Source organism: Lissotriton helveticus, chromosome 3_1 (genome assembly GCF_964261635.1).
Source record: "Lissotriton helveticus chromosome 3_1, aLisHel1.1, whole genome shotgun sequence".
In the NCBI taxonomy this organism is placed as follows: domain Eukaryota; kingdom Metazoa; phylum Chordata; class Amphibia; order Caudata; family Salamandridae; genus Lissotriton; species Lissotriton helveticus.
Genome location: NC_136061.1, coordinates 1,378,657,945 through 1,378,684,617, shown reverse-complemented (window position 1 = coordinate 1,378,684,617; position 26,673 = coordinate 1,378,657,945). Strand labels below are relative to the sequence as shown.

The window sequence follows — 26,673 nt, the reverse complement described above, 5'->3', positions numbered from 1 at the left end:
CGTTGCCATAAATATTATCATTGAACATGTCATGCGTGATGTAAAATGTGAGGTCATAAGCACTGCACGACGGGGGCACAAGTTATAGTTAGCTTAGGAAACTATAACTGAAGCATTTCCGTTTTTTTTTTATTTAATAGGTTACGTTACATGAATGGCAATTTAAATCTTTCGTATTTTCAGTGATTTTCTAAAGTTTTGGTAATGTAAAGTAAGATATTATCAGTCCTAACTATATCGTAACTTTTTCAGTGATATATATATATATGCAAATGTATCTGCTTCCGTGAAAGAGATAAGGGGACACAACGGTCTTAAAAACACCATTTATTAAAATTGGCATTATGCGTTTCGGCGGTTTGACTCTTCAGATGCCTCGGGTGCAGGAAGCCCATTTAGTTTCTCCTTTTGAAGGTTGGCCCATCCCCCTAAAGTAGTGTTGGCCACACCTTAACTGCATCACACCCAGAGACACTCACGCTGTTCAGTGTTCATTGTTCAAGGACTGCAACATCCAGCATGCAGTTTGTTCGTGTGCACAAGTGAGTGTCTCGGTCAGCCCTGATTTTTGATTGCTTCCAGTAAGGGGCTGATTTGAAATGCGATTTAAGTTGAACCCCTGCACTGTGCTGGACCATAAGCAGTGTCCAAGTCCTCACTTCCAGTTGCTCTGTCCCCATTCGCAGCGCGTCTGTAGACGCCGGTTTTCGTGACCACGTCTGTCCATACAGTGAAAACACGCATAGCGTAGAGTAGTGCAGCGGTAATTTTTTTTTTGCTCGCTTGCGGTCCTCAACGGCAAGTTGGCGACCGAGCAAAATGACATCCCGGAGAGTTCGCGAGCATGGAAAATAAACCTCCTGGGGAGATTTTCAACATGGGGAGGTCAGGTTTCTCATTGCGAGTGGTCGCGTATGCTCGCGACTGCTCGCGATGAGAAACTACCAGTCTGCGTTGAGAAAGCGGAGTAGAAATTTACTCGAGCGGCAGAAAACTACTGCTTGCATTGTGCAAGATGCGGTTTGCACTGATTGCACAGTGCAGACAAGCATCCGGCACTGCGCAGTCAGTGCGAACAGCATTTTGCACAGTGCACTATGCACTTCGCATAGCTCGCGTAGTGCAAAGTGCACTTCGCGTAGCGCTACAACGCAAGCTACGCCCAGGGTTAAATCACACACACACAAGTGTATGGAAATATTTTTCATTTATTTATAGCGTCATTCACATTATCCTTCACCGACTCCCCCACACAGCATGGAATAATGTCTCAGCCCACTTCAGCTGTTGGCTAATTTCACTGCGACTGACGCAATTCTTCTCCTTAAGGAGCACATCCCAATAACGTTTTTAAGGCATGGTTAAAGGGGGCCATAAGAAAGTTAATTTTCTCTCTAATTGACCTCTCTCTATCCTTTTTCTTTATCTAAACATCTATCCCTACCTGCCTCTACCTCTGACTCATTTTCTACTCCGTGTCATTTTAAGAATTTTTGGGGTTCCTATTTCAACTGGTTTTGTTAGACCCCCATTACGGTTTAACATATACTTTAGTACGGTTTTCCATCATGCACGCCTGAACTGGCAGAAAATGTTTAATGAAACTCAAATTTGTTCTGTCCAGGAGCTCGAAAACATGCCTTGCCGCTATAATTCTTATAATGACACTTGCACATCCATAGACAAAATATATCCATTGCCTGCTAGGGACAGCTATGGAAATGTGTATTTTTTGAGGCTACACATATTTTGGCTTTTAGATTTTGTTTTTAGGTTGATGACAGCCAGGCATGATAAAGGTTTGCAAAAATGCATGACAAAATAAAACAACCATTGGCATAGCCAATAGGTCTTGCCTTTGGGACCTTATAAGTATTTAGTTATGCAGCACAATATCCTTACTGCAACAACATTAACTGTTGAATGGCTAAACACTTATAAGGTCCCAAAGACGAGACCTATTGGCTATGCCAATGCTAGTTTTCTTTTTTGGATCCATTTCACAGAGAAGCAACTAAATAAAAGAAGGATGAGAGGTTGTGAACCGTTTCTTCAAGTCACGATTTTCAGTAAGTGAGGAGCAAGACAGAAAGAGAGGGAATAATAAGAAGAGGGGGGTCAGCTGCCAGCACAGAAAAGAAGATGACATTGTCCGTGTATTCTCTGGGCAGTAAGGAAGAGACAGAGTCCTATTCCTTCTTCGCCCTTCCCCGATCGTCCATAAAAGCAACCAGCTCACACATGTTGCCCAATGCCCCCCTCAGAAGTATTCTCGAGCCTCAATGCGTTACAGCCTTAAGAAAAGAGGAACAAGGAGGGAGTGCAAGATTAAGTAAAGCATGTGAAATGTAAGCAGAAACAACATGGTTACCTTAACGATCTCTCACTCACTATTCAGAAATCAGAGAGTGGTTTTACCTGAAAACTTAAGGACATGACTACAGGGCCCTAAAGGGAACCATTTCAATATCCATTGCTTATATCCTTAAATAAACGTAAACAGAATGGTTTAAAAAGACCACATCCATAAAGACAGAGGTACACATTTTGTTTTCCAATCCACCCATCAACCAAGTATTGCAATACATCCAGGAATGGTGCACTTCCCCACCTGGGGACAACAATGCTGTTCAAAGAAAGACGAGAAAAGAAAAGTAGCGCTTCACAGCAAAGTCTGTAAAGTGGGGCTGATGTGTTTGGATGTGAATAAAACCAATCTAGCCACTTTGCAACCACTCTGTCTTGCTTTATTTATTTATGTTTTTATTTTTCATATTTAAAACCTTTTATTTCTCTCTATCCCGACTACGTTGGAATAGAAAAATGTCAGAAAAAGGGCATTTCCCGGAAGAGTGTTTTTTTTTTTTTGGATCCACTTCACAGGGAAGCAACTAAATGAAAGAAGGAAAGAGAGGTTGTGAACAGTTTCTTCACGTCACGGTTTTCAGTAAGTGAGGAGCAAGACAGAAAGAGAGAGAATAATATAATAATATTATAATAAATAATTCTGTCCCGGAAGACTCTTGGAAGAACTGGAGCTTAATACTAGCCTCCCAGGTCCTTCACAGCGGTACTTAGAGGAATGCAATAGGTTTGGGCCCCTTAGTGACGTGGAATAGGTAAAGGGGCAGCCACATGGCTTAAAAATGGTCTCCTGGAATATAAATGGGCTAGGAAACCAAATAAAACTTAAACGGCTAAAAGATCTGGCGAAAAATAATGCGATCATCTGTATCCAGGAGACCTGGCTATGTGGCGAGCCCCCTGTAGTGGATGGGTTCTGTCAAGCCTATCGACCGGCAGTAAAATCTAGATCAGGACGCCCGGCAGTGGGTTTATTGACTTTAATATCTATAAATTTGGTGAAAAACTTCTCTCGGCTCACTGTAACATGTAAATGGCTGCTCTGCTGTAGATTAACTTTAATTACAGTTGGTAATAAGAATGATAATGGGCTGATTTTAAATGTATATATGCAGTGGGGGGCCAAGGAGGAGTATGGAGTTGAAATGGGTCATTTTAAAAATGATTTAGATTTATTGTGTGATGAGTACGTCTCAGATTTGATTTTGTTGGTGGGAGATTTTAACCATAAACTTAATCCTAAGCGGCAGGATCTCATGTATCAGGACTTCTTAGAATCTTACGATATAATTCAAGCAAAGTTTCCCGAAAGTCTGTGTACTACGAATGATGTAAGCTTGGGGAATTACCTAGCGTATAAATGTTTCTTCTGTTTGAACGGTAGGTTCCCACAAGATCGCCCGGCAAAAAAAAACCTTTAAACAAGGTACACAAAATTGTCCCATAGACTATGACTTTATTCCAGCATGGAAATTTGATATAATAAAGGGCTATATGGTTAACCATGGGGGGCGTGGCTTGTAACTGGCGAGGATGGTCGCAGCCTAACAGGGCTCCCGCCCCCCGCCTACTAATCCGACGAATACTCCGTCACCTGGCCTGGGATCCCCGCGAAACTCCGGGTGATCCCAGACGATACCTCGGTGCCTGCTCCGGTTGCGGCGGCACGCTGCTGCCTGAGCTTGGAGTGGTAAGAACCAGCAGCAGAACCCCGGAGGGCCGTGGCGCAAGATGGCGGGCCCTCGAGGCCTGCGCCGTAGGAGCTCTGCGACATCGGCCCGTCGGCTCTGACGCCGGGCTGCGGGGGTCCACTCAGCCTCCAGGGGGCCGGAGAGTCGGGGGACTGATCAGCGGGACCTCCGACCTCCCCTGCGGACGGAACCGGGGCCGCGCTTCGCGCCATCTGGCGGCCCTGACGGAGCTCCTCCCTGCCCGGGAAAGTGTGAAATCAACGCCCCGGCTCCTGGAGGCCTACTGCGGCTGGGAGCGTCGGGACCCACACTGAACCATTTGTACAAGCCCTGGCTGGCTAGATCTGTTGAGGCGTGGAGACTGAAGAAGCGGTGACCGGTGGATGCGGTCTCCGCCCCACACAGCTGACGGTGCCGGGGCCACGCAACACGCCCTCTGGTAACCCCGGCGGAGCTCCTCCCCACCCGGGAGGCAGAAAATCGACGCCCCGGCTCCCAGGGGCCTACTGCTGCGGTGGACGACAGGGACCATCCTGGGGCATTATTGCTAGCCCTGATAGGCTGAGCCAGCTGTGCAGAGCCTCCGACAGCAAGAACTACGGTGCTCGGCTGCTCCGGACCTGCTCTGATCTACATCTGCCGGAGCGTGGGGACACTAGGAGCAGCCTTTTGCCCCAAACGCCTACTCGGGAGCCACCCAGGCGCTAGGACTTCGCAGGGTGAAACCCCCCCCCCCTGCACCTGTCGAACTCCTGGGGAGCCGACTCCCGCCTTCTCCTTCTGGAGGGTGGGCGGCCATCCATAGAGCTGATATTGGTAAGAAGAAGTGCCCTGAGTGCCGGACCTGCCTGCGGCGCTACCAGCCACGAGGCGCCGAGGAGGCTTGGTGGTCGCCTGCCTCCTGGGTACTACTGGGAAGGACCTGACCAGCGGAGCCTGCTGAGGCCGGCATCGGGCAAGCGGGGTGCAGGGGGCTCCGTCCAGATTTGACCCCCTGGTGCACGTGCGCTGCGGCCGCAGGGGAGCGAGACTTGGTACTGACTCCCTGGGCGCTACCTCCCCGCCACGGACGTAGGTCTGTGCACACGTTGGAGGCGGGGGTGAGAGATAAGCGTCGTCCGGTGGCCCTGGGAAACACAACGATGGGGAGAGCTGGAGGATACTCAGCGGAGGGCGCTGGAGTGTGCCGCCCTGGGGGTCCGAGGTTTGCCGGCGAGCTGGAGTCGCGAGTGAGTGGACGGGATTGACCCCGGGGGTACCAACTCGCTTGTCCCGACTAACAGCAAGCCAGTGAAGCACCGGCCAACTTGAGGAGGCTCGAGCCAGTGGCCACCGGCGTTGGAAGGCCCTGGGAAGGCCCTGGGACAAGGCCGGTGACGCACGATGGGGAAGCCCAGGGGCCCAAAGGGCGGGGGAGGCCCTAGTTCAGAGGCTCCTGACGATGCCTCACAGACCCCGCCGGACCTGCAACAGGTGCAGGACCGAATCCTGGAGGCTATTGCCGCCACAAAAGACGCCCTACACCAGGACATAGCTCAGGTGGCCACGGGCCTGGGGCTACTGCGGGCGGACCATGGGAAATTATCGGACAGGGTTGAGACCACGGAAGGCGCCCTGAAGGATGTAGTGCCTGCACACAAATCCATGGAAGGTCGTCTGACGGAGGCGCTGGACCGCATACAATCCCTGGAGAGGCGAGCAGGGGATGCCGAAAACCACAGCAGGCGCAAGAACGTGCGCTTAGTGGGCCTTCCGGAGAAAAAAGAGGGCCCTAACATCGTGGACTATCTGACTACCTGGCTGCAAACGGAAGTGGCGCCTGAGGGGCTCTCTCCTTTCTTCACAATCGAAAGAGCACACCATGTTCCAGCCAAACCGCCCAGTCCGGGACAGTCACCTCGCCCGGTGGTAATTAAACTGCTACACTACAAGGATAGGGACTGGTTGCTACAGAGAGCGAGGGAAGCGGGTCCCTTCCAAGTGGAAAATTGCAGGGTGACGTTGTTTCCGGATTATACCTTCGAGACCCAGAAGCTGCGAGCCTCGTTCTTATCCATCAAAAAGGAACTGAGGACGGAGGGCCTGCAGTATTCGCTCCTCTTTCCAGCCAGACTGAGGGTGGTGGTGGATGAGAAGTCGCTGTTCTTTCCTACCTCGGCGGAGGCATGGGCTTGGTGGGACACCTACAAAGCGGGCACGGACGGTGCACGGTTTAGGGAGGAGGAAGAACGACAACAACTGCCGTTGAGGAGATCACGGAGGGGGCGGGGACGCAAGAGGAAGACCGGAAAACCAACGGTCTCCCAAACGGAGAGTGAACGGAGGGCCGCTCTACAGGCAGTTATTGACTTGTCGGGTGCGGCCTTGACTCATGAGGAGCGGGCCTCGGGATCGGAGGACCGGGCACGGAAACGGAACTCTCAGAACTTGGCAGCACGAAAGGCCCAAAGGTCACGCCGCATATATCGGGGGAGATTATTGAAGGCTGAGAGCGGTATGCTGCCCCAGTACTGCCCTTCGTTGACGGAGCTTTGCTGCGGCAGCGACCGGAGCAAGCAGCTATTGGACAGTAATTTTGTGGGTAGAAATGCATTGCGGGGCGGGGGGGAAGGGACTGAGGTTCAGGAACCCGAAGCCAGATCGCGCCCCTTAGGGCCCATAAGGCCTCCGTAGTGCAGACTGCGGATTAGGTGGGAAGAGGGGCACGGTTGCCCACACACAGTTTGGATGGGAGTGGCTCTCACGAGGTTAGGTCCTGTTCTGGGGGGGGGGGCCTGAGGCAGTTGTAGTGGCCCGAGGCACAGTTGAGGGAGGGGGGAGAGGGGTTGTTTTTGCGGGGAGGAGGGACGGTGTCATCACAAGCGACCGGAGACATGTTTATGCTGCGACATACCGCATTGCATGGGATAATGGCTAACGCAGGAATGATAAAATGTGTGACTTGGAATGTGAGAGGGCTTCACACCATGACCAGGCGACACAAAGTCCATGCGTATCTGGTCCGTAGGGGGGTCCATATTGCGCTGCTGCAAGAGACACACTTAACGAAAAAGGAGGGGATAGCACTTCAGCGCAGAAGGCGGGGATACTTATTTAATACTACGTACTTGGCCTTTGCTAGGCGGGCCTTGATTTGGGTAAGAGCGGGCACCCCTTTTCAGGTAACCCGACAGGTGATCGATCCGGAGGGGAGGATCGTAGCAGTGGAAGGGAAACTTAGAGGGCGACACATAGTGCTTTGCAGCGCATATGCACCCAATGTAGACCAAGCTGCATACTTTGCGAAGCTCTCTGGAGGACTAGCTAGTTACCTCGCAGGCCCTGTATTGGTGGGTGGGGACTTTAATTCGGTGGCAGATGTTGACTTAGATAGGTCACACCCTCCATTACATTCGTCCCCTGTGCGCAGACTAGCGAAGTGCAGATCAGACTGGCAGGAACAGTGGGAAATAACCGTTGCTTGGCGCATTCAACACCCAGTAGACCGAGATTACTCATTCCACTCCGGCCTCAACGACCTCCACGTTCGTATCGATGCCTTCTTGTGCTCGCCGCTGGTGCTCCCTGCAGTGACCTGAACCGAATACTTGGCTCGCACGATATCCGATCATAACCCCCTTTTAATATTCCTTGATTGGATGTCTGAAATTTCTAGGGTCCCGACGTGGCAACTTAGACCAGACACGCTGGACGACCCACCGTTCCGCGAGGCGTTAGGGGACAGAATCGACCAATATTTTACGGAGAATGAAGGCTCCGCCGACTCCAGAGCCACAGAATGGGACGCTTTTAAGGTGGTGGTGAGGGGACACTGCATTGGAAAATTTTCTGGGGTCCGCAGAACGTTGCTGGACGACTTGGATGGGGCGGAACGTAAGTTACGGGAGGTTGAACTGGCGCGCCCTAATCGGCCTGAGCTCCAGGGGGACCTGAGGGCAGCGCGGGAAGCGGTAGCAGTGGAACTAGAACGCCTCCGCAGCTATGACTACAAGAATTATCTTGTGGAAACACACGCCGAGGGGGATAAGGCGGGGACCCTGTTGGCTTGGCTTGCCAACCCCACGAGACGAAGCCACCCGATCTTAGCCACTTCAGAGGGCGGTCACATGAATACCACGCAGCCGGAGATCCTTGACAGCTTTGGTTCCTACTATGCACGGCTCTACAAGAGTGAGCTAGGCGACAAAGAGGAGGAAATAGATGCTTTCCTGGAAGACCTGCAGCTACCACGGTTGGAGCAGATCCAAGCGGATGCCCTGGGTAGCCACATAGAACTGGCTGAAATCAGGGGAGCAGTGAAGCATATGGCCCGCAATAAGACCCCGGGATTAGACGGGCTGCCGATAGAGTTTTACGGGCGATACATAGATCAACTGGCCCCGCGGCTCCAAACAATTTATAACGAGGCTAAAGACAAGGGGCAACTCCCATGCTCCATGCGCGAAGCCCTAATGATCCCCCTGTTGAAGCCGCGGAGGGAGAGCACCAACGTTGCATCTTACCGCCCAATGTCAATGCTGACAGCAGATTATAAGATTCTGAGCACAGTGCTAGCGTCCAGACTACTGCAACATATGCAGGCACTGGTCCACAAGGATCAATCCGGGTTTATACCCACGCGTAACACCACTCACAATATCCGAAGATTGACCCGATTGATGAGCCGCCCGCCGCTGGAGGCTCGTGCACCCTTAGTGCTGGCGGTTGACCTAGAAAAGGCTTTTGACAGCTTGGAGTGGGAATACTTGTATAAGGTGCTGCGGTGCTTTGGTCTCGGCGAGGGCTACATAAGGTGGACGAGAGTGCTGTATACAGCGGCGAGGGCGAGAGTGAGGGTGGGCACCCTGATATCGGACCAATTTGAAGTGCAACGCGGAACCAGGCAGGGATGCGCGTTGTCCCCGCTGCTGTTTGCCCTGGCGGTGGAACCTCTTGCGGCCATGGCTAGGAGGGGCGACTACTACGAGGGCCTGGCTCACGGAGGAAATCGCCACTTTATCTCGCTGTACGCGGACGATCTCCTCCTCTTCCTGGAGGATGCCAATGAGGCTGTGGAGGGAGCGGAAAGGCTCCTCGCGCGCTTCGGCGAGTTGTCCGGCCTGAGAGTCAATTGGGCCAAGACCTGCCTGTTCCCCCTACGTAAACACGAGGTACAGCCCTTACATCGGCCACTCCTTAGATGGGAGCCAGACTACCTAGAGTATCTGGGAGTGCATATATTCCATGAAGAGGCGGACATGCTGGAGGGTAATGTGGGACGCTGTCTCTGCACTTTAAAAGGCAATATGGCCTTCTGGGCTACTCTCCCGTTATCTGTAACGGGCCGCATATCCCTGCTCAAGATGATAGCCCTACCCCGATTGCTATACTACTTCCGTACGCTGCCTGTTTGGGTGCCAGCTGCGATTTTTCGACAGCTGAGATCAATGATCATTTCCTTTTTGTGGGGCACGGGCAGACACAGAATTGCGCTGTCCACGTTGACCCGCCCGAAAGACGAGGGTGGCCTGGCGGTCCCAGACTTTGAACTCTACTATCTCGCGGCCCAGCTTCAGACCTTAACGCAAGAAATTGCGAGAGTATACCGCGGCCCGGAGCAGGAGCGGGACAGCGGCACCCCCCAACATGTGCTAGCATACATAGCCCTACGGCAGCGAATACCACTCAGAGACCTCTCCCTGGAAGAGAGAACTTTCCGCCTGTGCTGGAACCGATCGGCGAGACGTGCGGGGATTAAACACCCATACGCGCCCGAGATCCCTGTGGGCATGATAACGGCACTTCCCCACGGGGGAGACTGGTCGCGCTTGCAGGGTTGGGAGGAAGCGGGGCTGCAAGTAATAGGGGACCTGTTTGACGATGGGACATTGGCCCCATATCAGACGCTACAGGAGCGCTACGACCTTCCGCGGGGCGACTACCTACTGCATGCGGCGGTGGTACGGGCCATTCAGGCTCACTGGGGGAAGGGGCTAGAGGAGCCGCCGACGGCGTTGGCTTGCCAGTACACTATGATGTCGGCAGGCACCTACAAGGCGGTTACATGCCTCTACTCCGGAATGCTGAACGAAACCCTGCAGCCTCTGACCACCCTGAAGGCCAAATGGGAATTGGACCTACAAACAGAAATCCCTGACGCCACATGGACGCAGTTGGTGGGACGCGCTAGAAAGAGCACGAGGAACGCACGTTTCCAGTTAATCCACTTTTATATTCTCCACAGGGCCTACCTTACCCAGAGCAAAATACAGAAATACTTCGGAGCGGAGGAGGCAGCCTGCCCGCGCTGTAACACACTAGGGGCGGGTCTGACTCACATGCTCAGAGACTGCCCTCACTTACAGGACTACTGGAGGGAGATCGGCGATACACTGAACAAAACAGCAGATAGGGACCTCCAATACACTACAGCCGTTAGTATTCTGCACTGGTTCCCGCACACGCCCAAAAATAAGATGTCCAGCAGATTCATTGACATGGGCCTCCTCTTAGCCAAACGAGAAGTGACCAGGGGATGGAAGTCAAAGACAGGCCCAACTCACCGGAGATGGCTAAATGAGTTTTTGAGATGGGCGGCAAGCGAGAGCACAATCAGGTACCAATTAGCACGTAGAAGGGCGGACGAGAGAGCTTTGGAGGTGGCGATGGAGTGGGAACTCTTGGTGCAAGCACTGCGAGATAGCACGATTGAAGAGGAGGAGGACGAAAGGGAAGTACTGTCTGACACTACTGACACACACCGGGTGACAGCGCCCTCACCAGTCACACACACTCAGTAGATGATTAAGACCTCCTGCTAGCGGGCATTTAGACCCACACTCTTGGCCGGGCGCGAATGATGACACTGGGGGGAGGGAGGGATCTGAAGGGGGTGGGGGGGACTCTTACCAGCGGTAGTATGGAAGAGGCGGTTACGCCTGAGACACTGGTGGGGGGGAGGGAGGGAGGGATAACAATCAAAAGCAGACGGTGGACCTCCCCAAATGACCTACACAGCGACTGACGACTGTCAGGATTGTCAGACATGTGATTCTTGCCGCCCGACATCCGGGGTGTGGGCTGATCGGCTGTGTATAATATGTGGATGCATGAACAAGAGAGCGAGGACTCCGCACTGATGATGATTCTCCTGATTGAAATGTTATGTTTTTGGTTCTGCAATAAAAACGGTTTAACAAAAAAAAAAATGGATAACCATATAGAAGAAAGTGACCACAATATCCTAGTAGTGGAACTGGCATATTCCCATCAAATTGTTGCTGAAAAAATAATTATACCACAGATGGACTATCCCAGGCGCATCACAACACGGTTAACCGAAGAAAATATAGAGAAATTAACCAGGCTCCAACATAAAATCGTTCTAGGATGCACAGTTGGTCTAGATCTGGCCTGGTACATTGAAAAGTTAAACCAAGTGGTACAAAGTATCAAGGTCGAACTTAGAACAGACATAAAGATTACCAAGAGTACACAAACCACTTAAGTTAGGAAGGGAAACTGGTATAATATAGCCTGTTTAAATAAGAAAAGAGAACTAAGGCGAGAACAGCGCAGTCTGCGTAAACAAATTGATAAATCTAGAGCTGAATATCTTGTAAAATTAAAGAAAGAGTATACTATGCTTCTTGATAGCACAAGAAGAGCCCATAAGGTTAATTGCTGGGGGAAATTGCTGGAGGCAATAGAATCCAAGAATATACGATTATTCTGGAATCTAGTCCGCTCAGCAACAGAAGCCTCACCTGCGTTAATGATTTGCGTGGTAGAAGAGGGTGCCTGGGAGGATTATTTGAAAGAGCTATACCCGCCGGGGAGAGAATCTGAAGAGGAAGTACAAAGGGACTGGAGAGGCCTGGTAGATGACATAAAACCAGACTTCTCAGAAAGAAATGTACTTAATACAATCAAAACTTTCAATTTAACAAGAGCCTCCGGCCCAGATAACCTGCCTGCTCTGATAATCAAGTCACGGACATCTTGGTGGGCTAAATTCTTCTTCCGAATGTTTTTAGTAATCCTAGAATCAGGGATAGTTCCAAGTAGTTGGAAGGGTGCGATAATTCGACCGATCCATAAAAAAGGGGACGTCAACATACCAAGGAACTATAGATTAATCAACCTACTCGATATAGGAGAAAAAATATTTGCTAAAATAATATTAGGTAGGCTAAAGACTTGGGCAGAAGAGAGAGCAATTATTCCAGTGGAACAGGGCGGCTTCAAAGAAGGCCATTCTACAATAGACCACTGCTTTGCCCTATGGGCTTTGGCCCGGAAGTCAATAGAACTAAATGGGACGTTGCATTGCTGTTTTGTTGACTTTCGGGCCGCGTTTGACTCTGTGGACCGGAACAAACTCTGGGAGGATTTGACAGGATACGGAACTCCGGATGGCTTATTGATGATCTTGAAAGATCTCCATAGAGGGAACTGGGCCCAGGTTATTAGAGACTCGCATGGGTCACTAACCCACAAGATATTGATAGGGAATGGCCTTAGACAGGGGTGCGTCCTGGCACCCCTGTTATTTTCAATCTTTCTGGCAGATCTCCCTGCGACACTTGAAGTAGAAAGAAGTGCAAGCCCTAGAATGAGCGGGAACAAAGTGCCTTGCCTATTATACGCAGATGACTTAGTGATCCTAGATCAAACAGAAATAGGACTTCAAAGGAAACTATATGCTTTTAAAGGTTACTGTGATAGAAAAATGTTGACTGTAAATATGGAAAAAACCAAGGTTTTATGTTTTGGAAAGAGCAAGAGGAATTTTAATTGGTTTTTGGGTAATAACAAATTAGAGGCAGTCAAGGAATATAGATATCTAGGCCTCTGGTTTGATAGTGCGCTAAATTGGCGCACCCATTTGGAGGCGCAAAGAGCCAAAGCTTTTTCATCCACATGTGGGTTGAAAAGGTTTAATAAAGAATATGGCGACATGACTCATAAACCAATGATAAAGGCATTTGGTGCAATGATCTCCCCCCCCCCCCCCAAGTATTGTATGGTGCAGAGGTGTTATACCTGAGCGGTAAACATGAGTGGGACCAGGAAGAGGGAAAAATCTTAAAAATATTATTGTCCTTACCAAACTGTACTATGGTTCAAGCAATAAGAATGGAGCTAGGGCTAACTTCTTGGACCGTACAATCTCAAATGGCCCTGGTAAGATTCTGGAAGCGCCAAGACCCAGGAGTGACACTAAAGGTCTCACAGTGGTGTAGGGATGAGATCCAAATAAGTAATCTTGCCTGGGCAAAGGAAGTGAGTAAAACCCTCCAGAAAGTAACTGGGTGCCTTAATGTGAAATTTTCTCAGGACGCCTTGATAGCCGAGTTTACTAAGAAAACCCTTAGGGAACAAGGCCAGTGGCTCTCCAGGGCGCAGGACCTAAATTATATGTCAGAGAAAAAATCGGTCCAGTGGCTAAAAAAGTCATGGGTTAATGATGGCTGGTTCCCGTATTTGGACATTCTGCCCAACCGAGAGCTGAGATATGAAATTCTTAGGACTCGGGTTGGGGTTAACCCATGGAAGATAGATGGAAAATTAAAATCTGCACTGATCAGCCCAGAAGGCAACTGTAACTGTGGGCGTGGACTAAGACATGATATGCCGCATATTCTACTTGATTGCTTATTTGTACATGATATAAGGAAATTATTTTTACGTCCGATATTTCTATCACATAAGATAACTTCACGTGCCCAGGCGATCTGTTTTCTTACCGATATGCCCACGTTAGAAATTGCAATTGGATTGGGTAAATTTTTGAAGGGTTTAAAAGAATATGGAAGGGTGATTTCGAAAGAGGGGCACTGATTCTAAGTCGTTTTAAAGTTTTATAAAATGAAAAATTTTCTTCTTAACCTTTTAGAGATTTTGAGATTTCTGTAAAAATAGGGCGTATTGTATGTTGTGTTCTGAGGGCGTCACCCTCTTTTAATTTTCTTTTAACAAGTACTTAATTTTACTTATTTAAGATGTAGTAGAATTTTGTCTATCTGTACTTTTTGAACCTAATCGCGTGTGTTCTGTACTGTTTAAAAGACCAAGGTATAAATAAACAAGTTTCTCCCTCAAAGAGAGAATAATAGGAAGGGGCGGTGGTCAGTTGCCAGCACAGAAAAGAAGAGCACATTGTCCGTGTCTTCGCTAGGCAGTAAGGAAGAGACAGAGTCCTTTTCCTTCTCTGCCAGTCCCCGATCGTCCACAAAAGCAACCACGCTCACACAAGTTGCCCCCTGCCCCCCTCAGAAGTATTCTCGAGCCTCATTGCGTTGCAACCTTAAGAAAAGAGGAAGAAGGAGGGAGTGCAAGATAGTCAAGGCTTAATGAGCCTTGACAGAAACCCACATGGCAGCAGCGCACATGCACGCGCACGTGACCGCAAGCTTGAGGCCAGCAAAAGCCTCTGGTAGCCCTTTCAAAAGCCAGCCACTAGATTTCTCGCAGAGCAGCACATGCGCTGGCTCAGCGAGACCTAAAAAGCACTGACAAAGTCAAAAGTATGCTAGTCAATGCCAGGCAATATTGGCTTTGTCAATGCTTGTTGTGCAGTATTCTGTGGCACTGCTAATACAATAGCAATATTTGAAAACAGCGGTTCTTCTATAAAGGTCAACATATTGGCAGTTCTCATCTTAGCAATTTAACTGTGTCAAAGGATGTATATAAATGCTAAATCAAAAGGAAATAAACTGATTCCACACATGTTTTTTAAATATGTTTTTTTAATAATGTGCAAAGAATATAATCTTGTATGTATACAGCCTCTGCATACAAACGTTCTCCTACCTAGCAGTCTCCTTACATTCTCATGTCCTGAAAAAGAAGCAACGCATTTCCTCAGAAGGGACACCTAACAATAATAAGTCTGTTAAAGTTTGAATGGAAAGTTTTGGGTTATTAAGTGAAATAACGTCTTCTTAGTCAACAGTAACTCCTTTCAGTCCCTGGTTTGGAAAGAGAGACGGTGGTTTGAATACAGTTCAAAGTAAATACTTGACTAGTAGCAGCAGGTCTTACAACATTAACCTTTGAAAATAAGCTCACTTGCATTTCCAACGAACAGTTAGGCCAAGGTGCAGTTAGCCAAGTGAAACAGCAGATGGCAGACACACTCAAGACATTACGGGAAACTCGTTTAAACGAACACTATTATTTGGAAACGGCATTAGGCGTTGACACAAATGAACCGGATCACCTAACATTTTTTAATATCGCGAAAAAATGAACTTGGCGGTTAGTAAAGACAGTGCTTGGGTTCCAACCACTTTAATGCCTTAGTAAGAAAGTGGATTTTTTTTTAGGTGGTAATGTGTGACCAGAATATTTGTCCTAAATTGTAGTGCTTCTTTTTGTTGCAGCTGTGTTGTTTTTGTGCTGCTCTGTAGTTTTTTGTGTGTGGTGTTTTTGTACTGCTTAATTGCACAGTGTTTATTTTTTTGTATTGGTTGCTGTGCTGCATTCTGTGTTCGGTGTTTTGTTGTGACCAGTAAGTGCTTGTCCTCTTACCTTGTGTGATGCCATTGAGCAGTGTTCCACTATTTGCTTTAGAAGGTTAACACATGCTATTACATGTCAGTCAAATTCAGCACAAATACAGCTAGCTGCTTGACCTACTGAACTATTTAAGACACAGAGGGCTGTGTTACATACCGTGCAGTGCCCCGGGGGGGCACAAATGGCGTGTGCGCCCGATTTTTGCGTACTTGGGGCACTGGAGCATTAATAAAGGGGCGACAGGCCCTACATGTGCACCAGAGCTATCCTTATGAGAGTGTGGGCCCCATACAAACGAGGGAATCACTTTGCACACGGGCTTTTAAGATGCACACTAAGAGTGCGCTCCAAAGAGAGCAGCCCCCCAAGAGGTCAACGCCCTATGGTCACCCATTCCCCCCCACCCAAGATATTTTCATGCAAGCAAAGTGCAGTCACTCAAACCACCTTCCTACAGGGGGGTCGCTGTTCCCTCTCTCGGCGGGTTGCCGAATGATCAGAGAAACATGGACCTGCTGCTTTAAACAGCCACTTCCGCTTTCACTAATGGCTGCCCGGAATCAGCATGAGTTCGCGGCCAGCTCGAGTTCGTGGCTGCTACTTGTATAGGGGTGCACTGTCCATGTTGGCATTCCAGTTTAAAGATGCACAATGGTGCAAACAAGGACAGTGAGTCCATTAGTAATATGGGCCCTTTTAGCGCAAGACTGTGGCACAGCCTTGTCTTGTTGAATTAGCACTTTCAATGCTGCCGTTTTATAATAGGACCGGAGTATTGACCCAACAGCAAACACATTTCACATATATTTAAGTTTTCTATGGGCAAAACGGTAATAACTGATGGATTGCATGTAATATGCACATAAAAACCCTCTGCTGAATCCAAAAACAAACGAAAAAAACACACATGAGATAATTTCAAGCGATATCTGGTTTACCTAAAGATCCCCGCCAAAGGAAAAAAAAATAACTTAAAAAAGAGGTGCTGCGCTTAAGTCATTTACTACAGGGATAGCTGAAGAGTAGTGAAAATTGACATACAATGCTTTTATTATCTACATTGCTAAATTTTATCTGCCCATTTCCTGTTTTTGATCCAACGTTTATTGGTCTGAATAAAGTTGAACCAGGAAAGCTCTTGCTGCAAACTATTGGGTTTATTAAGCATTTTACTTAAAACGTTTGGCGAAACAATGGGACAGATGTTCAAAGCATTTGCAGGATCACAAACGCTCCAATTTAGAGTCTGGAAAGAAAAAATGCTCTTGCAAATGCATAAATCCAATTTTAGGAGTCTGTAAACGTTTACTGACTCCTAAAATGAGATTTCGACGTCGTACCCAATGGCTATTCGAAAGGGGCATGTTGTAGGCATTCCATCCAAATACCAGTTCGGTATGTAGTGCATTAATGTTTTTCAACCTTTATTCCACTTGCAAAACAATGACAAGATACCCACTCCCACGTTGGAGTGGTGACACATTACAAAAAGGTGAGGGCTCCCCAAGGGACCATATTCTCCTATATTGCTCAACTTTTCCCTGTATTGTGCTGCCACTTTTCATTTGGTCTCCACTCTCCCTTACACCTCTCCATTCTTGCTTGTATCTCTGTTCCGCCCTTTGTCTTTCAAAACACAAATGCATCGTTCCGTCTATCCACTTCAACATCTTACTCTTTTAATTGTTCCTTGCAGCGCTCCAACCCCATCGTTATCTGCCCACTACCGTGTATCTATCCATTGTCCCCATTTTCTCTTTGCAGTCGTATCCCTCAATGTATCCACAGTATCTCTTTATTTCTGCCTTCCTGACTCATATGAGGGCACACAACTCCTCGCCCCACCTCTCAGGGTACACAGCGAGTCAAGCTCCCAACAAGCGGTGAGATTGTCTGCTAAGTTCACTGCAGCTGATGCAGGCCAAGTCGGGCATCTTACCACCTTGGGCCCTGGTGCTACTGCACCAGCTTCACCACTAACAGTTCCAACCATGGACATGAAGTGAAAACGAGCAAGTGGTAAAGGTGAGAAATAAATCGGCAGAATGGTAATGTGCTAAAAAAAAGGAAGGGACGGAGACGGGATATAAATGCTAGGAGAACACACAACAACACAAAGAGGAGAGTTGTGGCAATCTCCTTCATGCTACAAGTGAGAAAAACGCTATCAAATGCAATGAAGGGGCGGGCAGCCTTTATGCAGCAAACTAAAATGGCCGGCACTATGCTGGGGTAATGATGAAGCTGCTGATTAGAAACCGCCCACGTCGGTTCTAAGGTACAACCCCAATATTCCTGCTCTAGTATTAAAGGAAGGGTGATCAAATATTTTAATTCTGAAGGAAGTTCAAGTAGAGTGCTCCCTGCTCTTGCTGTTACAACCATACTTCTTTTCTTCAAACCTGGCACCAATTGGCATGCAAAGGAAGTGAAGTGATATGAAAGGACAAAGGGGGCAGGGATGCCCGCTTCTGCCAGTTTGTGTCTTACCGGAAAACACCCAGTTGTCTACCTTCCCACAATATAGTATAGGTTAGGGATCTTCCACCCACCAACCGTGCTTCGCACTACACCTGGTGCAAGTAAATACTTCTTTTAGCAAACGTCTCTGGTGCAGTAGCCCACATCTATATGAGCAACGAAGCCTATGACAGTGCTTGGACAAGTCTGGTCTTGGACGCTTTCTTTTAATGTATTTGTTTAATTAAGCAAGGCCTTCGAATGTTACTGAGTATACATCAGAATATAAACAATGATACAATAACATGTCACTTTTTTAGCCTTCACTATGTGCCTGCATGCCAAGTCTTACATTCTCACAAGCCCAAGCACCAGCCCTTGATCGGCCATAATAGAAGAACTCAACCAGTCTCCACCGACACTCGTTTTTAGGTCTCGTGACCTACAATGCGCGCAAGCGCATTGAGGGATCGAGAATTCAAGTGCTCGAAATCCTCGTCAAACCAAGGGCTTCGTTCCTTGCAGTTTTCTTGAAGTTCACGTGGCCACAGGCACGTGCTTTTGGGCCATAAACTCTGTTCCCCACAGCCTTACATTCATTTCTCCTCCCCCTCCCCAGCCAGCTTCCCCCAGGCCGTAGCAGCACTCCTCCCACACTCCCATACTTCAAAGGCTTATCACTTCACACGGCCGCAGGCCGTGCAACCAGAGTACTTCAGTTGGTGCGCAGCCCCCCTCCCAGCACTGCCTTGTTACTCTCGGCAGCCAACTTTCGTTTCATGGTGGAACAAACCTCACTGATAACTATCGTCTATTGTAGCGAACAACACCAGGTTCAACTTGTGACTTCAGGCGCTACACGCATCTTTGCAGGGTGTGTGCACAACCTAACGCCATTTTTTTGTAGCTACCTTTACGAGTATCATTGGGTATTACGACCCTGTCTACGTGCCTTGAAGTAGCATCCTGATGGCTTAAGGCGCTTGCTCACAAGTCTGCACTCGATGCACTCTCTTATCTTCTCCTTCCTGCTACCCAGGCTCCGCATTTCACCCATTGAAATAACTTTAGAGCAGCATAAAAGGGTATACAAACAAAGTAATGTAACTAAACAGAACATATATTCTTAACTAAATGTGGCATATACATGGATAATATATGGAACGTATGTAAGCATAACATACCATATGTAGAGTGCAGAGTGCAGATTCAGAGTGCAGAGTGCAGATTCAGAGTGCAGAGTGCAGATTCAGAGTGCAGATTCAGAGTGCAGATTCAGAGTGCAGAGTGCAGATTCAGAGTGCAGAGTGCAGATTCAGAGTGCAGAGTGCAGATTCAGAGTGCAGAGTGCAGATTCAGAGTGCAGAGTGCAGATTCAGAGTGCAGAGTGCAGATTCAGAGTGCAGAGTGCAGATTCAGAGTGCAGAGTGCAGATTCAGAGTGCAGAGTGCAGATTCAGAGTGCAGAGTGCAGATTCAGAGTGCAGATTCAGAGTGCAGATTCAGAGTGCAGATTCAGAGTGCAGATTCAGAGTGCAGATTCAGAGTGCAGATTCAGAGTGCAGATTCAGAGTGCAGATTCAGAGTGCAGATTCAGAGTGCAGATTCAGAGTGCAGATTCAGAGTGCAGATTCAGAGTGCAGATTCAGAGTGCAGATTCAGAGTGCAGATTCAGAGTGCAGAGTGCAGATTCAGAGTGCAGATTCAGAGTGCAGAGTGCAGATTCAGAGTGCAGAGTGCAGAGTGCAGATTCAGAGTGCAGAGTGCAGATTCAGAGTGCAGATTCAGAGTGCAGATTCAGAGTGCAGATTCAGAGTGCAGAGTGCAGATTCAGAGTGCAGAGTGCAGATTCAGAGTGCAGAGTGCAGATTCAGAGTGCAGAGTGCAGATTCAGAGTGCAGAGTGCAGATTCAGAGTGCAGATTCAGAGTGCAGATTCAGAGTGCAGATTCAGAGTGCAGATTCAGAGTGCAGATTCAGAGTGCAGAGTGCAGATTCAGAGTGCAGAGTGCAGATTCAGAGTGCAGATTCAGAGTGCAGAGTGCAGATTCAGAGTGCAGAGTGCAGATTCAGAGTGCAGATTCAGAGTGCAGAGTGCAGATTCAGAGTGCAGAGTGCAGATTCAGAGTGCAGAGTGCAGATTCAGAGTGCAGATTCAGAGTGCAGAGTGCAGATTCAGAGTGCAGATTCAGAGTGCAGAGTGCAGATTCAGAGTGCAGATTCAGAGTGCAGAGTGCAGATTCAGAGTGCAGAGTGCAGATTCAGAGTGCAGATTCAGAGTGCAGATTCAGAGTGCAGATTCAGAGTGCAGAGTGCAGAGTGCAGATTCAGAGTGCAGATTCAGAGTGCAGAGTGCAGATTCAGAGTGCAGAGTGCAGATTCAGAGTGCAGAGTGCAGATTCAGAGTGCAGAGTGCAGATTCAGAGTGCAGAGTGCAGATTCAGAGTGCAGAGTGCAGATTCAGAGTGCAGAGTGCAGATTCAGAGTGCAGAGTGCAGAGTCAGAGTGCAGAGTGCAGAGTCAGAGTGCAGATTCAGAGTGCAGATTCAGAGTGCAGAGTGCAGTGTGCAGAGTGCAGTGTGCAGAGTGCAGTGTGCAGTGTGCAGAGTGCAGTGTGCAGAGTGCAGTGTGCAGTGTGCCGAGTGCAGTGTGCCGAGTGCAGTGTGCCGAGTGCAGTGTGCCGAGTGCAGAGTGCAGAGTGCCGATTCAGAGTGCCGATTCAGAGTGCCGATTCAGAGTGCCGATTCAGAGTGCCGATTCAGAGTGCCGATTCAGAGTGCCGATTCAGAGTGCCGATTCAGAGTGCCGATTCAGAGTGCCGATGCAGAGTGCCGATGCAGAGTGCCGATGCAGAGTGCCGATGCAGAGTGCCGATGCAGAGTGCCGATGCAGAGTGCCGATGCAGAGTGCCGATGCAGAGTGCCGATGCAGAGTGCAGATGCAGAGTGCAGATGCAGAGTGCAGATGCAGAGTGCAGATGCAGAGTGCAGATGCAGAGTGCAGATGCAGAGTGCAGATGCAGAGTGCAGATGCAGAGTGCAGATGCAGAGTGCAGATGCAGAGTGCAGATTCAGAGTGCAGATTCAGAGTGCAGATTCAGAGTGCAGTTGCAGAGTGCAGTTGCAGAGTGCAGTTGCAGAGTGCAGTTGCAGAGTGCAGTTGCAGAGTGCAGTTGCAGAGTGCAGTTGCAGAGTGCAGTTGCAGAGTGCAGTTGCAGAGTGCAGTTGCAGAGTGCAGTTGCAGAGTGCAGTTGCAGAGTGCAGTTGCAGAGTGCAGTTGCAGAGTGCAGTTGCAGAGTGCAGTTGCAGAGTGCAGTTGCAGAGTGCAGTTGCAGAGTGCAGTTGCAGAGTGCAGTTGCAGAGTGCAGTTGCAGAGTGCAGTTGCAGAGTGCAGTTGCAGAGTGCAGTTGCAGAGTGCAGTTGCAGAGTGCAGTTGCAGAGTGCAGTTGCAGAGTGCAGTTGCAGAGTGCAGTTGCAGAGTGCAGTTGCAGAGTGCAGTTGCAGAGTGCAGTTGCAGAGTGCAGTTGCAGAGTGCAGTTGCAGAGTGCAGTTGCAGAGAGAACTCAGCAGCACCACCACAGCATCACTCAGCAGCACCACAGCATCACTCAGCACCACCACAGCATCACTCAGCACCACCACAGCATCACTCAGCACCACCACAGCATCACTCAGCACCACCACAGCATCACTCAGCACCACCACAGCATCACTCAGCACCACCACAGCATCACTCAGCACCACCACAGCATCACTCAGCACCACCACAGCATCACTCAGCACCACCACAGCATCACTCAGCACCACCACAGCATCACTCAGCGCAATCCCAGCATCACTCAGCGCAATCCCAGCATCACTCAGCGCAATCCCAGCATCACTCAGCGCAATCCCAGCATCACTCAGCGCAATACCAGCATCACTCAGCACCACCACAGCATCACTCAGCACCACCACAGCATCAATCTGTGCAACCATTCAACAACAACTGGTTCAATTATGTTCTCTCAATGTTTCAAGCTTTATTACAAATGTCACAAAAAGATGTTATTTCACTTCTGTTCTTGGATTTTCATCACAATAAAATACACTGAACATAATCTTCACAAACGTTATTTACAAAAGTTTAAGCTATTGCCAATATAAATTACAATCACTTTTATTTAAGTATTAATTATTTAAAAAAATTAAAAGCCGTTGCTATTTGTAATATCAATACATCTAAGTCACGTAAATACAAAACATGTTGCATTACAAATGCTATAGTCGTCACATGTGCGAAAGTTATAACTATTGGCATTGAAAATGACAAAGCTATTAATTTAGCTATTTTCAAAATCAACACATAAATAAAAAAATTGTCATTTACAAGACCAATAGCTCAAACTTTCATAATGCGAGACCTATTGCATTGCAAATGCTTGTTATCTTTATGACATGGCACTTTACTGCATTGGTATCTATTCCATATAAGAAGCCAGGTATTTTTGTCCCACCACCCAACATAAAAGTGGATCAGCCCTATATATACTGAAAAAACACCCAATTTCATTTCGCCATTCTAATTCCCATATTGCACTTCCTCGAGGTTTGGAAGCTGTACCCGCAGCACCCCTATGGCTGCTAGCTGCAACGTTGTTAATTACTGAAGACTAAAACTCACCCCACTGTAGCATTTCACTTCAGGGACAACATACCTTTCTGGTACCTGCTAGACTAAATCTTATTCCGTTGTAGCAGTTCATTTCAGTGACCGCGTAACATTCTGGTACCTGCTAGACTAAACCTCACCCCACTGTAGCATTTACTTTCAGTGACTGCATTCCTTTCTTGTAGCCACTAGACTAAACCTCACCCCACTGTACTATTTCACTTCAGTGACTGCTAACCTTTCTTGTACCTGCTAGACTAAATCTTACCCCCACTGTCGCATTTCATTTCAGTGACCGCATACCTTTCTTGAACCCGCTAGACTAAACCTTACCCCCACTGTAGCATTTCATTGTAGTGACCGCATTCCTTTCTTGTACCTGCTAGACTAAACCTTACCCCCACTGTAGCATTTCATTGCAGTGACCGCATTCCTTTCTTGTACCTGCTAGATTAAACCTCATCCCACTGTAGCATTTCAGTTCAGAGACCCGCTACCTTTCTTGTACCAGCTAGACTAAACCTCACCCCACTGTAGCATTTCATTTCGGTGACCGCATACCTTTCTTGTACTCGCTAGACTAAACCTTACCTCCACTGTAGCATTTTATTTCAGTGACTGCATACCTTTCTTGCACTCGCTAGACTAAACCTCACCACACTGCAGCATTTCATTTCAGTGACCGCTTACCTTTCTTGTACCTGCTAGACTAAACTTCATCCAATTGTAACATTTCATTTCAGTGACCACTTACCTTTCTTCTACCTGCTAGACTAAACCTCATCCAACTGTAGCATTTGTTTCACTGACTACATTCCTTTCTGGTACCCGCTAGTCTAAACCTAACCCCCACTGTAGCATTTCATTTCAGTGACCGCATACCTTTCTTGTACTCGCTAGTCTAAACCTTACCCCACTGTAGCATTTAATTTCAGTGCCCGCTTACCTTTCTTGTACCTGCAAGACTGAATCTTACCCCACTGTAGCATTTCATTTCAGTGACAACATACCTTTCTTGTACCCACTCACTAGCGCTTTAAAACCCAGTGTACATTTACAGGGCAACATGGCAGCAAACCTCTGGGAATAACATGCCACTGGATCTAATTAAGGCAATTGCAAAAATCCACAGGCAATAGTCATGGACTATTCCAATAACAGTATAAAAAAAGATGTCTGAATAGACACTTCATTAAAGTTAATTGGCTTTAGGTAACAAGCAACATGTATAATGCTTCAAGATGGAATGTTATTCCTAATATAATCCAAAAAAATAGCAAACACAAGATGTATAATTGGTAGGAAACAAAGATTGCCAATAATAACTAAGAACAAACAACATTATTACAGTAGTGACCTTTTAAAAACCGTCCCCAGCCGTTATTTTGCTATTTCAGACCACAGGAAATTACACAACACAATGTTGTTCCTTTATGTATTTTCAGTAAGACAAAGGGGAGAGTTTGTCCAGTCATGATCTGAAGCAGTGGCCTGCACGTATGCACATTTTAACAAAGAACGCTTTATCCACCAAGTTTATCTCGCTGAGCGCTTTATTTTAAAAGGTGGACTTTAGCAAGGTGCAGACGTCTACTTTTACTGATCCCCAGGTTAAAGCTTAACAGAAGAACGTAGGAAGACAAAGATCTGGCATTTCACGCGAGCAAAGCAGAGCAAAAACTTTAGCAAAGTAAAAAAAAAAAGAAGTAGAGGTAATGAACTAGGTTTAATGAAAGGGGTGAAACAGAAATGTACTACATCAAATAAATAAAGATTGCAATTTTAGAGGGAAAACAGTGGATGAATGTAAGGAGAAAGTAATAAGGAAGCCAAGCTCTGAACAATAACAATAATTCAACATTGAGAGCAGGGTAAAACGAACATAGGCTGCAAGGGACTGTAACATAGCAACTGATTAATGTGTGCTAGTTTAACGTATAACAGTTGAAGAAAGTGGCCGCCATGTTGAATCGGCAACAGGGACCTACAAGAAGGCCAAGGAACACTGGGCGAAGGTAGGTGGAGAGTGCAAAGGAGTTTTTAAAAATGGCTAATTACATGTAAATAAGCTTCAGAGAAAATGTGTCTTTGAGCTTTCTAGGGGTCCTGAGGTAATTGTTCTAATTACTGAACGTGAGACTAAGAGCAGGTAGAATACCAGAAAAGAAAAAGTGTTTGGGAGCAAATACAGCTGCGGTAGCACATATGAAACCAAAGCGAAAACATATTCCTGAAAAGCAAAGCATCTCAAATGGGTTTGGTTTCCTTCTATGGGAAAATGACAGCAACATTTGTTTATAGGGATGCGGTCCACTTGGTCTAAAAGGTTTGAACAGTGCACAACATTCTGTTTGAAATGTGACAAAACCTTGATGTGGGACAATAGCTTTAACTACAAAATTGTAAGAGGGATCTTGAGCTTTTCAAAACCTTTTTACATAAACCCAAAAAGCCAAAGCCTGATATAACATGTTAAAAACCTAGTTCTGGTTGAGAAGTAGCTTTCTGTGGGCCCTAAACAAAGAACATTGGTCACTTCTACTCCTGTCCTCCTTGATCAGTAAATGGATTTCTCCAATGCCTTTCTGTTGATCATCAAGTTATAGCCGTAAACCTTTTTGAAAATGGAGCTCCAAATAAGAGGCGCAGCAAAGCTATACAGCAACCATAGAAGGCAGCAGGCCATCAGCTGGGGAAGATCAGCCTGTCATCCTCAAGGATAGAAAAAAAAAATGACTTTCTCCAGAAGTATTCATTCTACGTCTAAAGCCTGCTAAATGTTGCTTTACTTAGGGGGGGAACAAAAAAAAAGCATAATCCTGAAATTTGTTTAGGAGGCAACGTCCGCTTCCACTATGAGTAACTCTCACTTTCAACACCGGAACTAACCGCTGCTTGCAAGGATACTGCCTAACGCTGGATTGTAGCCAGCACCCTTCTGAAAGGGAATAGTAGGAATTTTTCACGCTAAGAACTTTCCAAAAAACATAGTCCAATACTGACCTTGACAAAGCAAATTACACTAAATTTGCCATGAAAAAGCCATGTATATGTTAAAAAATTGCATTTTTATAGCCTAGATGCATTTAGCAAGCCACTGGTTAATGTTTCCCCTTCTGTACAAACTGTGGGACCAGTTTGTAGTGGAGAATGTCAAGCAACATATCATTCACTGAACCAACAGGTTTCTTCATTGTTTCAATCCCACCGGTATCTGGCCGATGGCTTGTTCGGTTCAATTAACACCACAAGCAAAAGGCAGAAATCTGCAGGTCATAGTTCGATTCCTGATGATGACTCCATAACCTCTGAGGGAGGTAAATGGACTACCATACAATGGATTTGTGAATATCTATTTTTACAACACCAATAAAGCAAGTAATTAAAAGAAAATCAGGCTAAAGTTGTCATCACTGCTTCTTTGGCATTGCCCGGCAAAAAAAGAATATGTATGGGATCACTTGCCCAGTGACAGCAGCAAGATTTTAACATAATGATCATCAACTGAGAAACCAATTGCATAAAGCCAAGTGCCAGTCCAAAAATGTAAACACTGCTAGGCCCAGCAAACACTGGCTGAGATTTCCACTGCTATGAAGTCCAGAAAATACAACTTTGGAAAAGCTCTTCTAGAAAATACTTAATGCATTGAGAGCCAGCATCAGTTAAACATTATAATAATGGGTATGTGGTGCCTCATATCACAGCTTTGTAGTTTCATGGCAATCACAATTTCAGATGCCACAATTACTCGATTTAAGAGTAATCAATTTACCACGCATGAAGAGATAAAAGGCTGATTCTAAGTTGTTGAGATTCAACCTTGTGACCTTTAGATCATGGCATATGTGAGCAGCGAGTGTTAACTCACTAAACCACCTTGACGGGTTAAACCCTATATTTTCTTCAGTAAATATCTTGCCCCCATCTTAAATTAGTTGAAAATCATTTACCCCTGTAGAAGACACCTGTCAGGTGCTATTACACAGAGATGAAAAACTGAAC

At 47.2% G+C, this 26,673-nt stretch overlaps 1 protein-coding gene across 2 annotated transcripts in view; it reads right to left on the bottom strand.

Annotated features, from left to right (window-relative positions):
* Positions 1–26,673, bottom strand: part of MGAT5 (alpha-1,6-mannosylglycoprotein 6-beta-N-acetylglucosaminyltransferase) — an 863,195-nt gene that overhangs the window by 97,106 nt on the left and 739,416 nt on the right. The gene's annotated exons all lie outside the window — the stretch shown is intronic.